We start from the raw sequence: 14075 nt of genomic DNA, 5'->3' as shown, positions 1-14075 counted from the left end.
TGAACTTATACTTCGATTTTTTGTCTTTAATTCAACCAATTTTTTTACCTTAAAATTATGAATCAAAAATTTTATAGCACTATTATAAAGTAACACCAATATTATCTGCCATAAAAGCAGACACACACAAATAAATATTAACAAATAAAGCTATAAAATATTATTTAGAGGTATATATGACAGCTGAAGACTACCTCTGTTTGTTAAAAAGAGAGATGTGTAAATGCCAGGATGAAGTTGGGACCACACTAACTGGGCTGCACTTGGAGGGATTGTAAAGGAATCCGATGAAATCACGGTTGGTTGGTTGTGAGTACAGGCTGGGTCTCAGTGCCTGTTAGTGCAGGTGTCTCTCACTGGGTACTACTTCTCCATCACCAGCATTAGGAATAACAGGAAGACGCTGGCTGAGGAAGAGAGTCCCAGCATAGATTTTGCTGCAGTTTGACCATGATTTGCCTCTAACTCCTACAGACATTGAAACGCTCAAGTCATAAGCTGGTGGTGACAACCTGATGCAATGACGACTCTTCAAAGGTGAGCTGACTGAGAGGCCCCGCGGTCGCTGGTGGCTCACCCTCTCGCTAGAGAGTGGGTGATGTGAGCTTGAGTCTCTGCCTACTGCCTCTGCACTGGCTGCACTGCTACCGGCCTACAGCCTCACCAGACAGCCCCAACTGGCAGGGCCTGCCCTGTTCTGGCTTGGAAAACTCCAGAACTTAAAGCTGAAAGAAACCATGTTCATGAGTGACTTACTGTAGGCATTTAGTCTCAGTAACAACAAGCTGAATAAATGTGGTTTTCAGTCCCGGGCTCATCTCTAATTGCCTGTGTCTGGGCAGGCTGCTGCAGGTCGGTGAGCCTTGGCCTCGCCAAAACTTGTTCAGCTAAAGATAACCTGTTCCTAATAGGAGAGGATCCAGGACCATGCAAATGAAGGGCAGGCCAGTAGTGGATCCCACGCAGGAAAATGAGGCCAACTTGGTGTTCTTGCCACTGCCAGGAAAACCAAGACTCTGATATGTTGGCCATTTGCTCCAACTGATTTTTATTCAGTTCTTTATTCATTTTGTTCTGTTGTAGTAAGAACACAATGTGAGATATACTCTCTTTTTTAATCTGTTTTTTTTTTTAATAGAGCAGCAACTTTTTCACTTCTTATTGGAAAGTCAGATATATACAGAGAAGGAGGGACAGAGGGAAAGATCTTCCGTCTGCTGATTCACTCCCCGAGTGGCTGCAATGCTGGAGCTGAGCCACTCTGAAGACAGGAGCCAGAAGCTTCTTCCAGGTGTCCCAAGCGAGTGCAGAGTCCCAGGGCTTTGGACCATCCTCAGTTGCTTTCCCAGGCCACAAACCAAGAGCTGGATGGGAAACGAGGCCACTGGGATTAGAACTGGAGCCCATATGGGATCCCAGCCCAAGTAAGGCAAGAACTTTAGCCGCTAGGCTATGGCACCAGGCCCAAGATGTACTCTCTTAACATTTTCAATGTACAGTGCTATATTGTTGAGTTTAGGTGCAATGTTGTATGGGATACCTCTAGACGTTATTTATCTTGCTTAGCATATATTACACCTGTTCATTGTAACTCCTCATTTCTCCCTTCCTCCAACCTCTGGCACCCACCAGGGTGCTCTCTGATTTCATGAAGCTATTTTACATTTCACATATGAGTACAATCACGGATTGTCTCTCTGTGATTGGCTTATTTCTACCCCATACCAGTAATGGCAGTTACATAGATACTGCAAGTGTTGGTGAGAACGTTGTAAAGAAATCTGCATCCTTGGTCCTGTTGGTGGGACTGTAAAATGATGCAGTTGCCATGGAGAGCAATATGGTAGTTCCTAAAAAAAAAAAAAAAAAAAAAAGATTAAACTACCTGATGATTCAGCAATTCCACTTCCTATGTCTGTGCAAAATAATTGAAATTAGGATCTCAGAGAGACATCTGCGTTTATACTTTTACTTGGACCTCTTCTGGGTGACTGGCATCCCTGAAGAATGCACAGCAGTGGTCTCAGGAGGGATGGCTCCAGGTTGGGCCTCTGGTGCAACGGCTAGTCAGCAGCGTGGGCCACCTGCAAGTCCACATTGGAGTGCCTAGTTCGAATCCTGAGGCTTCCACTTCCAGCCCAACCCCCTGTCAATGCACATTCTGGTCAAGGAGCTGTATCTCTGTCCCCGCGTGGCAGACCCTGAGGAGGTTCTGGGCTCCTGGTTTCAGTTTGGCCCAGCCCTAGCCTTCTCGAGCCTTTGAGAATTGAGCCAGCAGATGAAAGATTCATCCTCTCTCTCTTTCTCTCTCATTCTCTGTCTCCACTCTCCCTGCCCTATGTGTGTACCTTTCAGATAAGATGAACAATACAGTGCTCGCTTCAGCAGCACATATACTAAAATTAGAACGATACAGAAAAGATTAGCATGGGACCTGCACATGAATGACACGCAAATTTGTAAAGCATTCCATATTTTTTTAAAGTTAACAATACAATCATCTTTTATGAAAAAGAAAGATGCATGTTTCTCTAACGAACTCTCCAGCCACCAGCTTGTATTCCAAATACGCATGTTCACCTTTCAGATTTCCTACTGTTCCACTTTATCTGGAAATTAAGATTCCTCTCATGTCTTCAAACAGTAGTTGACACCTGTTGAATCCTTCAAGGTAGTATGGTGCTACTGAAAATTATCTTAAGTTTGAGGTTAGAAAGAATCATCGACTTGGCTCTTGCCATGATTTATTATTCATCAGTAGAAGGTTTTTCTTTTTAACCTTCTCACTGCGCCCTCTGATGGTGATCTGGAGCAGGGTCCTGCAGGCTCCATGGACTTCCTAGGGCTTTTCTTCCCAGACGCCCAGTGTGATGCTCAGGGGTCTGAAACCCGCGGCTGAAAACCTGATGGTCACTGGAACGTTTGTGCGTCCCCAGCCCCCCAAGAGCAAATGATCCACGTCAGACTTTTCTTCCCTCGCTGCCCCCAAGAGCCAGTTAGTAAACGTTTACCAGCACTATATACCTTTTGGTATATAGTTGGCTGCTTTCTCTCGATTCTATACATTAATATGAAGATTCTGCTCTTGAGAAATCCCAAGACAGAGTGGAAGTCACAGCCCGGCTCCTATGACTTCAATTCTCTCCCACACTGCTGCCCGCCTCCCTTGCCTCCTCCTCACTCAACCCAGTCTAAGGGCAAGAGTGCTGGGTCAGGAAATGAGGTGCAAGGTGAACTGTCTATAACTTTTTAAACCTATACATATTTAAAAGTAGAAACCTAGCAAACAGAACTTCTAATGGACACATGAGTTCAACCTCACTTTAACTGCAGGGAAAGATCTTTTCCATCCACTCCTGCAAGTGCCCTAACAGGCAGACCCAGCCACGTGAAACCAGGTGCGCAGGATCCAGCTACCTCTCCTACCTGCGAGAAGCCATCTCCTTCCCAGGTCCAACAGCCAGGCTAAACGTCACACAGCATGTCAAAGGACGGCGAATGGCTGTATGAACATGGTTAGAAAAGGCTACAAATTTTTTCTTCAATGGCTTTAGCCAATATCGCACAATTTTCTTACAGTGTAAGAGTGTACAGGTTCCAGGCGTGATGCAATACCGGATGCTTAAAATCTGGAGTGAGACTGGAAGGTCCAAGGCAGGGGTCTTGGGTCTTTTTATTTATTTATTTATTTTATTTTTTTCATTTTATTGACACAGTTTCATAGGCTCTGGGATTTCCCCAACCCTTCCCCAAACCCTCCCCTCATATTGAATTCCGCCATATTGTTGCAGTCATGATTCCTTCATTGCGGGCATGGACCATGCAGAAAGGGTCTTTTTATTTTTCATGGCACCTAGGAGCTCAGAAAACAAAGAGTGAAAGAAACCGAAGTCAGAGCCTGTTGCTCTCTGTCGTTTGAAACACACACACACACACACACACACACACACAAAACCAGTGATCCTCCCGATTTCCTCCTAGTCTTTGAAGCTGCCGTGATTGCTACCCAGATCCACCCTGCTCCAAGCACATTAAGGGATCCCCCAGACTAGCTCAGGAAAGTCCTGGGTGAACATGGAGCCCAGGGGCAGGTGTGGGACACGGAGATTAAGGGGCTGCTTGGGACTCATGCATATCCCTCACAGAGGAGGGTTCTGCTTCCAACTCCTGCTGCCTGTCAATCCACACCCTAGGGGCAGCAGGAGATGGCTCAAATTCTTGGGTCTCTGCCACCCAAGTAGGAGAGGCAGATCAAGTTGTGCGCACCTGGCTTCAGCCTGGCCCAGGCCTGGCTGGTATGCTCAGGGGAGCCAGCTGCAGGCCCGGGCTGCACCCCTCTCCCCTCTGCCCCCGGTCAGAGGTTGCTATTTCGCATCCTGTAGATGAGAAACTTCGCATTTCTGTCAGCCAAAGGACTCTTCTGCTCAGCGGAGAATTTAAGAGACCGGAATCCCCTGTTGCTGTCCCTGTGGCCTCAGGCTGCAGGTGCCTCTTGTTTACTTGATGAGAACCTCGCTAATATGGTGCAGCGGGCTCCCAATTAAATCCTCTCCCCACAGAAAAGAGTGAGGACGAGCTGAGGGCAGCTACGATCCCCCCCACACACCCCACAAGTGACCTGGCTTTGCTTTGGAGACCAGCCGGCAGAAGCGAGGCTGGGAAGAGATGGTGTCAGGGTCACAGGGCGCTCATCCTGGCAACCATGTCCTGGCACTGTTTCACACTCCCCAGCAGGGCTGAGAGCTCAGTTCTGAAACTCTGGATTCCCATGTCATCCGTGAATCTGTCATGCTTTCTCTGAAACTAGACTTGGCTTCCAAACTCGGACAGATATGTGAGTCAGAAGTTAATAGTACCAAGAGGGTGGAAGCTTCATCTAATTGTGGTGTTTTAGAGCTGGCTAGCAGGAGGGCCCCAGAGCATGGGGGGGGGGGGGGCGTGCCCTGGAAAGGCGGTCCTCAAGGAGAAGGTTCGTTGTGCACTGGCCTGCTTCAGGCCCAGCTGACCTCTATTGGTTCCCTGGCTCAGCCAGGGCTTTTTCTTCCGTTCCCAGCGCTTCTTGCCATGCGCTGCTCTGCGCTCACGGGCTCGAGACTCTGCCAGCAAGATGCCGCCAACAGAGACCCTGCAGAGGGGGCTGTGCCATTTAGACTGTGACTCTCCCAAAAGGTGAGTGAAGTAAACCTCTCTTCTAAGGCAGTCTGTGTAATAAGGGAACAGGTTTGGTTCCTTCTGCTGGTTTGAAGGTGTGAGCCCAGCTTGACGCCATGGTGCCCGCATCTGTGCCTGGCCCTCCACGTTCAGTGAAGAGAGGGTTGCGGAGGCACAGCTCTGAGCCCACACTGGGCAGAACTGGGATGTTGTCATCTGCGTAACAAATGTGAAGTATGCGGCTTCCTGGCGCACAGCTCCCCAACCCCACGAAGCTCTGGAGCCACAGGTGTTTTGTATGTTCATGGAATGACGGGCCCAGGGCTCCTGGATGTCTTGGGTGGGGGTGGGGAAAGCAATCGAGAGATTAAAGAGTTGAAACTTTGAGTCCCGCCTGCCCCTTTAGGGAGAAGAGGGGTTGAAGGTTGATCTCTGTAATGCTAATAACGTAATCATCTGTGGTTGGTAATGGTGCCTCCCTGGGAATCAAAAAGGATGAGGATTTGGGATAATGAAGCAGGGTAGGAGGTGGGGCAACAGGAGAGGGCAGGCAGACCCCAGCTCACGGTCCCACGTTCCTTACCATAGATAGCTGCTGCTTTCTTCCTTTGGCTTTTTATCTGTGTCCTTTGCGATCAGCCCAGCGCACAGCTGTTTCCCTGAGTTCAGGAAGCCATTCTAGCAAATGATCGCACCCAAGCAGCAAGTGGTAGAAGCTCTAGTTAGAAGTTTGGCGTTAGAAGTTTGGCTGGAGGCCTGGGCTTGGCGGTTGGCATCTGCAGTTGAGCCTGTCTTGTAGACTAGCCCTGAACCTGTGAGATCTGATGCTGTCTCCTCATAGCATCAGAACTGGGCTGAAGGGTGAGACGCCAGCAGGTGTCAGAACTGGATCTGCTTGTGGGAGTGTTGAGTGCTGGAGGTTGTGAGTACCATTGCGTTGCAGCATCCACGAAGTATTGGTTCTAGAGCTGTCCTCAGCTGCCGAAACCTTGAACGCTTGGGGCTCCTACAAAATGGCCTAGTGTTGACTACAACCCATGGAATCTTCCTGTTTACTCTAAATCACCTCTTGGTTATTGATAATGCCTTTGGCACTGTAAGTACTATGTAAATAACTGCTACAACACTACGTTGTTTAGAAATGGTGATCAGGAAAAATTCCGCCCATCTTCAGTAAAGATGCAAAGTTTTCTCCAAACATTTTCAAGCCACAGTTGAGATGAACCTGCAAAGGAGCACCCACGTGAACACGGAGGGCTGGCTAGGGGAGAAGGAGGAGGGACTCATCTTGAGCCGGGAAAGGCACCTGGGGGATTGCAGACAGGGGCCTGCACAGGTGCCGACTCTTGGGGCCTTCTAGCTCGAGGCCGTACAAATGAGGGAGGACTCTGGATCCAGGGAAGCGTGGTCTGCCGGAGACGCTCCCTGTTGATTCCTCCCATACAAAACTCCTCAACTCAAAGCCAGCCACGCAGAGGTTTTTGGATTGTTTGGGTTTTTTTTTGTTTGTTTGTTTGTTTGTTTGTTTGTTTTTCATCTTGGCAGAGGGCAACATTAGCATCATGATACACTGGATCAGGGAAAATTGCATACAGCACATGGGAAGAATTCAATTTCTCTGAAACAAACATTCAAAACATTCGGAACATCAGAACATTCAGGCCCATGTATAGTCAATTTTTGAAATTTGTATTTTCCATGGTATATTTTTGTAGGTAAACTATAGTCCCATAGTAACAGTTTCAAGTTTAGCATTCTGCTATTTAAGTGTATCATAGCACTGTAGGTCTAGGCAAAGGTGGAAAATCTGGTATCATACTATTTTTAGCTGTTTCATTGAATTTTTTTTCAGGAGACACGTACTGCAACATAATCTTTCCTTCACAGTATGCTGGTCTCCGTTATGCAGTTCATCTATGAGAATATATGTATGTTTTGATTACCTCTATCTGGTTGATTTTGTACTTGACATAAAGGCTGTCATTTAAAGTTCCCAAGTTGAAAAGCTTGCCCTCTAGTGGAGAAACAACAAACTACACACACATCAGAATGAAAAAAATCTGCTAACCTGAATTTCCCATTGACCAGGTATGTTTAACCGGAAAATAAATACCAGGGAACAACACTTCTGGTGTAGGCCAGTGAGACAAAACTTTAAACATACCTAGGGCCAGACATATGGGCGAGATACCGTGTGATTGTCTAGAATCAAGACAGAAAGGGGAGGTATGCATGGTTCAAAGCTGAAAGGAACAGGTTTGAATTCTGGTGTGGGAAGCTGTGCAAATGGGGAACAACATATATCCTGATAGGTTGTGCCCTCTAAAATGAGGATGAAGGCAGGTCTCTCCCACAGGGTGATGGGAGGACGATTGAGAAATTCACCAAGTGCTCTGTGGCTGAGTGCTCCTCAGCCACGTTTTGTGATAGCTTCTGTTTTTCACACTCAAGACAAATCAAAGAAATAATGAGTGTCTGAAGTGATAGCTCTGCCAGTTACCCTAACCTCATTTACACATTCTGAGACGTCCTACTGTACTCCATAAACATGAGAGGGTTTCACTGAGTTCATAGAAGATTTGTGTTATGAAAAAACTATGCATGGATTTCAAACAAGTTTTGTACCAGGATTGGATGTTGTGGCATAACGAGTTAGCCCACCACTTGAGACGTCCACCTTCTATATTGGAGTGCTAATCTAAGTCCTGACTGCTCCCCTTCTAGTCCAGCTCTCTGCTAATGTGCCTCAGCAGGCAGCAGAAGGCAGCCCAAATACTGAATCTCTACTGCCTGTGGGGGAGACTCGGTGGTGTTCTGGTGCTCAGCCCTGGCATTGTGGTCATGTGGGGGTGTAAACCAGCAGACGGAACACTTCTGTCTCTCCTCCTTTTTGTGGCTCTGCCTTTCAAATTCATTCATTCATTTATTCCTCTTAAAAGAGTTAGAGACACAGAGATCTATGTGCTAGTTAATTCCCTAAATGGTCATAACAGTCAGAACTGAACTGATTCAAAGCTAGGAGCCAGGAGTCCCCATGGATTTTCTATGTGGATGTAGGGGTTTAAGGTGTCAAGTCATCCTCCAAAGTCATCCTCCACTGCTTTCCTAAGCTACAAGCAGGGTGCTGGGTCAGAAAATAAAGCAGCCAGGACCCAAATCAGTGCCTGTATGGGATGCTGGCATCACAGAGGCTTAACCAACTCCACCATGGTGCCAGCCGTAATTCCATTTTATCTTGACATCTTGAAATACATAAAATTATTATATCAATAAAAACTATTTTTAAATACAGAGGGCAAAAAGACCACCTCAGTGGCTTTAGGCAACTTCTAGTCAATAAATAAACATCGTCCAGTGACCAGGTAAAGGTGAGCCACTGCTGGCACAGACAGCTCGCAAGGTTTGAAAGGAGGCTTGTGTATGGATAGATGCCAAAATGATGCCCTTTCTGGGAAGAACTTTGAGACATCCATCATTGTCAAACATGGTAACCTAACTTGTAACTGTTTTATTTAAATTAAGATTTACCATTCAGTGCTCCAAATCCACATACAGCTAAAACTACTGGACATTGCAGATTAGATTAGGACAGATGGGAGATGGGTGGTTGGTACATAGGAACTTATTCATTGTCTTTACTTTTTCCCTTCTTTCTACCCTTTTTGGTCCAATTTTAGTATTTTTTTAAAAATTTCAACCAGCTTGTAATAATTACACACTTTGGGCCCGGCGGTGTGGCCTAGCGGCTAAAGTCCTCGCCTTGAACGCCCCGGGATCCCATATGGGCGCCGGTTCTAATCCCGGCAGCTCCACTTCCCATCCAGCTCCCTGCTTGTGGCCTGGGAAGGCAGTTGAGGACGGCCCAAAGCTTTGGGACACTGCACCCGTGTGGGAGACCTGGAAGAGGTTCCTGGTTCCCGGCTTCGGATCGGCGTGCACCGGCCCATTGCGGCTCACTTGGGGAGTGAATCATCGGATGGAAGATCTTCCTCTCTGTCTCTCCTCCTCTGTATATCCGGCTTTCCAATAATAATAAAATCTTTTAAAAAAATAATTACACACTTTATGGGCTGTGTTATATTTCACAGAGCATAAACCAAACATGCCAGGAAATCAGCCTTTTTATTTTAAAATGTATATTTATTTGTATGAAATGGACAAATTTCACTTATCACGATACAGGTTAAGGAGATTTGTGATATCACCACCATACCAACCATAAATCACTGGTTTAACATATCGTTAGACAAAGATAACACTTGGCAAGTAAAAAATAACAAAAAGTCAAAACTGTCCCTTGGGTATATAAACGAAGGCTGTGCACAATAATCCACAGAATGTCACTCTCACAGCTGGAGATGCCGTTGTTGTACTCTGTATTGTCACAGTTTAGGGAAAACATATTTGTCGGGGGGGGCGGTGACGGGGACTGGCTTATTTTCACTAAGCATGACGGTTTCCAGTTGCATGCATTTAGTTACAAAAGACAAGATTTCCTTGTCTTAGGACTGAGTAGTGTTCTGTGATATATGTATGCCACATTTTCTGTATCCGTTCATGGATGGATTGTGGGTGCATTCCACAAAGCTATTGTGAATTGAGCTGCTGTAAACATGGGGGTACAAGTAACTCTTTCATGTTATGATTTTATTTCGCCTGAGTACATTTCTAGCAGTGGGTTGGCTGGGTCATACACTAAAACTGTTTTCAGGTTTCTGGGGAATCTCCATTCTGTCTAATGGTTGTATTAGTTTACAGTTCTAACAACAGCGTATTAAGGTGCCTTTTTCTCGAAGTCCTCGCTAGCATTTATTGTTTCTGGTTTTTGGATGATAGTGATTCTAACTGGAGTGTGGTAAAACCTCAGTTTGGTGATTTTGTTTGCATTTCCCTGATGGCTAGTGAACCTAAGTATTTTGTTTTTCATGTCTGTTGGCCATTTGTATTTCATCCTTTGAGAAATACCTGTTCGTGCGTTCATGCCTTTGCTTTTTTCCTAGCTGGACTGTTGTTGCTAAGTTTCCTGAGCTTTAAGATCCTGTGAGTTGCCTGGTTTGCACACATTTTCAGCCATTCTCTTGGCACCTCTTCATTTTGTTGATGGTTTCCTTTGCGGTGCAAAAGCATCTTACCTTTATGTAATTCCACTTGTTTTTATTTTGATTGCCTGGGGTCCTTTCCAAGAAGTCTTTTTTTTTTTTCTTAAGATTTATTTTATTTGAAAGGCAGATTTACAGAGAGAAGGACAGATGCACAAAGACAGTCCATTATATTGTTACGAATAGTTCTATTATGAAAATTTTTCTTCAGCCATGGAACTGTTTCGATGTCCATAGTCTATTGGTTTTTATGTGTTTATTTTGTGTCGTTGCAACTTTACCAAGCTTTTAATAGTGTCTTAGAGGCTTTCATTTTCCTGTATTGAAAATCTACAAAAAGAAACAGCTTGGCTTCCTTCTTTCCAATGTGCAGCCCTTTGCCTCACCCCTCCCACTCCCATGGCTCTGGCTACAACTTCCAGGACTACCTTGAGTAGCGGGGTAAACCTGGGCATCCTCTGGTTCTGGGTCTGCGCCCAGCTTTCCCCATTAAATATGATGCTGGCTATGGGTTTTTATCTATAACCTTGATTATGTTGAGGAATTATCCTTCTTTATCAAATTTGCTAAAGTTTTTTTTAATTGTGAAAAGGTGTTTTAACAAATGCTATCTCTGCATCTACTGAGATAATCATAGTTTTTTTTAGCTTGTTAATGTGATATGTTTATTGATTCACATGTGTTGAACCAACCATCCCTGCATACCGGAGATAAATCACATTCAGTTCGAATGAATGATCTTTTTGATGTGTTGGATTTCATTAGCTAATACTTGTTGATAATTCTTGGATCTGTTTTCATTAGAGATACTGGTCTATACTTTCTTTGGTTTTTTGTTTTGATGTATCTTTCTGGTTTTGAAATTAATGTGATACTGGCCTCATAGAAGGAGTTTGGGAGGATTTCTTCCTTTTCGTTTGTTTTGAGTAGTTTGAAAAGAATTTGAATTGGTGGTTCTTGAAAAATTTGGAATTCAGTAAAGCCATCCAGTCCTGGGCCACACACACACACACACACACACCAGCGATGATGTGGGGACACACCAGCCCCTGCTCTAGCAGCAATCCAAACCTGAAACGAGTGCTGTTTGCTAAATTCTATGATCCTTGCTGTGACAGCCTGCCCCTTCCTGGCTCAGCGAGCTGCAGGGGTGTTTCTGCTGGGCACTGCCTCACTGCTGTGTTCATGTGGTCCCACAGTGTCTTTAAACTATCCACAGCTGTACTGAAACTTCAATTCACAGTGACTTGTGTGGACATTTCAATGGAAAATTTCTGTGGGCTAGAGCTGTCACACAGTGGCACTGGCATCTCATATGGGTGCTGGTTCAAACTCTGGCTGATCCGTTTCGATCGAGCTCTCTGCTAATGTGCCTGGAAAGGCAGCAGAAGATATCTCCACTGCTTTGGTCCCTACACCCACTTAGGAGACCCAGAAGAAGCTCCTGGCTTTGGTTCGGTCCCGTTCTGGACACTGCATTCATTTGAGGAGTGAACCAGTAGTGACTGGAAGGTTTCTCTCCCTTTCTCTGTAACTCTACCTCTCAAATAAATAAAATCCTTTTAAAAAAGATAGAGATTCTTTTTGTAAGATTTATTTTATTTTTCTATTGGAAAGTCAGATATACAGAGGAGGAGAGACAGAGAGGAAGATCTTCTGTCCTTTGATTTATTCCCCAAGTGGCCACAACAGCCAGAACTGCACCAATCCAAAGCCAGGAGCCAGGAGCTTCTTTCTTCCAGGTCTCTCCCACGTGGGTGCAGGGTCCCAAGGTTTTGGGCCATCCTTGACTGCCTTCCCAGGCCACAAGGAGGGAGCTGGATGCGAAGTGGGGTCATCGGGATTAGAACTGGTGGGATCCCGGGGCGTGCAAGGCGAGGACTTTAGCTGCTAGGCTACCACACTGGGCCTGATACAGATTATTTTAATCCATGAACAGGGTAGTATTTCTAATTTTTGTATCTCCAGTTTTTCACAAATTATAGTTCTCATTGAAGACTGTTTCACCTCTAATGAAATTCATTCTTACATGCTTTTTAAAAATTTGTACTGTAAATGTGATCTCTCCTTTTTCATATAATTAGCTACTGGTGTATGAAAATGCTACTGACTTTTGTATATTAAATTCCTATCCTGTGGCTTTTCTAAATTGTATTACTTGCTCTAATAGTTGTTCAATGGATCCTCAAATTTACTATGTATACGATCATGTCATCTGAATACAGTGGCAGTTTGATTCCTTGATTTACAATGTGAGTGGCCTTTATTTCTGTTTCTTGCTCGATTGGTGCACTAGGACTTTCAGTACTATCTTGAATACGAGTGGTGAGAGTTAGCATCTCTGGTTGCAAGTCCCAAATGGAAAGACTTCAGCTATTTCTCATTCAGTTAAAAATTAGCCACTGGCTTATATGTAGGTTTTATTGCTGTGGTACGTTCTTTATACCTAATTTTTTCAGAGTTCTTATAAAGAAATGCTGAATTTTATCATTAGATTTTTGTTCATTTTGTTGATACAGTTTATCACATTTATTGATTTGCCTATGTTGAACCATCCTTGCATCCCTGTGACACACCCCAGTTCATCTCCGGTTGACAATAATTCATGTGCTATTGGATTTGGCTTGCTAGTATTTTGTGAAAAATCTTTGCATCTGTGTTGTTCAGTAATGTTTTGTTGCAGTTCCTGTGTCGGTATGTTCTTGTCCAGTTCCTATGTCAAGGTGATACTGCTTTCATAGAGTGGTTTCCTCCAAAGAATTCTCTCCTCTCCTACATTTTTGAAATAATTTAAGAATTGGTCTTAAATCTTTAAATGTTAATGAGACTTCAGCAATGAATCCATCTTTGGGCCACTCTTGCTGAGACACTGTTGATTATTGATTCAATCTAACAGTTCCTAAATGGTCTGGTTGGTATTCTATTCTCTCATAATTCAGTCTTGGTAAGGTATATGTATCCAGAAATTTGTCCATTTCTTATCAAACTGTCTCTCATATGTTTTGCATTTCTGTTATCAAGTACAATGATTTTCTTTTCATGTCTGATATTATTTATTTGAATCTCTTCTTAATTTAAGGGGTTGTCAATTTTCCCTCAAAGAACTGACTTTTCATTGCATTGATTTTCTTTGAGGGGGAATGTATTTTCATAGTTGCTATAGCATTTATTTGTGATCTGAGTTTTACTCTGCAAGGTTTGGATTTGATTGAGTGTTTTTCTAGCTCCCTAATGAACAGCACAAGCACTTTGAGATTATTCTCCTTTTTTGATGTAGGTATTGATAGCTATCAATATCGTATTGATAGCAATACTATAAAGTTTGGTATTTTGTGCTTCCCTTTTCATTCATTGTAAAAGTCTTTCAATTTTCTTTCTTTATACCTTTGTCCATTGGTAGTTTAGGAGTAAGTTATTTAATTTCCATGTATTTGTAGTTTCTAAAGTTTTTTTTCATTGCATTATAATGAGAAGAAATATTAAATATTTCTCTTTAAAATGTATTGACTTGTATTACAGCTTTACTACTTGATCTGGAGAAATTTCATTGTGATTTTTGTTTGTATTTTCCTAATGAACAGTGATCCTGAGCAGTTTTTTCATGTGTCTACTGGTCATTTCAATTTCATCCCTTGAAAACATGCCTGTGCACATCCTCTGCCCAATTAATAACTGTATTATTTGCTTTGATGCTGAGTTTCCTGAGCATTTATGAATAGTGGATATTAAGCTTTTATCAGCATAACAATTGGTAGATATTTTCTACCATTCTGACTGTTGCCTCTTTATTGATTTCCTTTTGCAGTTCAGAAGTGTCTTAGCTTA

The 14075-nt window shown here is 43.8% G+C and overlaps 1 long non-coding RNA gene and 1 other non-coding gene across 2 annotated transcripts in view; both read left to right on the top strand.

Moving 5' to 3' along the window:
* The first annotated feature begins 348 nt into the window (after positions 1-348).
* LOC131481561 (uncharacterized) overlaps positions 349-14075 on the top strand; it is a 47869-nt gene continuing 34142 nt past the window's right edge. Inside the window, exon 1 of the long non-coding RNA XR_009246390.1 lies at positions 349-537. This is a non-coding gene — a long non-coding RNA (uncharacterized LOC131481561). The remainder of the gene's footprint in view (positions 538-14075) is intronic.
* On the top strand, positions 2373-2479 carry LOC118758021 (U6 spliceosomal RNA). Its single transcript, XR_004995488.2, has one exon. It is a non-coding gene; the product is annotated as a U6 spliceosomal RNA (small nuclear RNA).

Source organism: Ochotona princeps, chromosome 12 (genome assembly GCF_030435755.1).
Source record: "Ochotona princeps isolate mOchPri1 chromosome 12, mOchPri1.hap1, whole genome shotgun sequence".
In the NCBI taxonomy this organism is placed as follows: Eukaryota; Metazoa; Chordata; class Mammalia; order Lagomorpha; family Ochotonidae; genus Ochotona; species Ochotona princeps.
This window is presented reverse-complemented; position numbering and strand designations above follow the sequence as displayed.